Raw genomic sequence first — 724 nt, forward strand, 5'->3', positions numbered from 1 at the left:
GGAATGAACTAAAAATTATTCTTAGAGAACATAAAAATTGTAGTCAAGAGAAGACCTCTGGCTGTGAGGTCCATGATTATTTCCGACAGAGGAACCATGTCGTAGAATATTATGACTTGGACCTCTTTTTATTAAAACAGAAATGAATCTTCTTTTCACATCTCTTTCATAGTTTCTTCCATTCCCACTCCCTGCTACTTTCCTTTCTCTAACTTATATTTATTATATTTTTCTAAAAGTTTAAACTTTCTATATCTTCATCCCATCAGAAGCCATCCCTATTCACAGGACTAGCCTTATTTCCCATTACATCATAAGTCTTTCTTTGTCCTCTGACTTCTCTTTAGCACCAATTCTACCTCTAGGAAGTGTAACTCTGCTGGGTTGTAAGAAATATTGCAATAGCCACTTACTCTGTGAAGGCTCAGTGCCTTCTCAATAGTCCTTACCTTCTGAGAGGGACCTGCCTCACTTCTTCAATCCAAGGGATTTGGTATTTGCCAAAACTAACGCAGGGAAATATATATAAGGCGTAGGAAAGACTTTCTGTGCCTCTTAAATCACACTGTTTGTCTTCCTAATTGTGAACATTGTTTTGTTTTGTTTTTAACGTCTTTATTGGAGTACAGTTGCTTTCCAATCATGTGTTAGTTTCTGCTGTATAACAAAGTGAATCAGCTATATATATATATATATATATATATATATATATATATATATATAT

General features: G+C 34.4%; 1 protein-coding gene across 1 annotated transcript in view; it reads left to right on the plus strand.

Moving 5' to 3' along the window:
- Positions 1-724, plus strand: part of CD163 (CD163 molecule) — a 35493-nt gene that overhangs the window by 30998 nt on the left and 3771 nt on the right. The gene's annotated exons all lie outside the window — the stretch shown is intronic.

This window comes from Lipotes vexillifer, unplaced genomic scaffold, assembly GCF_000442215.2.
Source record: "Lipotes vexillifer unplaced genomic scaffold, Lipotes_vexillifer_v1.1 scaffold395, whole genome shotgun sequence".
Taxonomy (NCBI): Eukaryota; Metazoa; Chordata; class Mammalia; order Artiodactyla; family Lipotidae; genus Lipotes; species Lipotes vexillifer.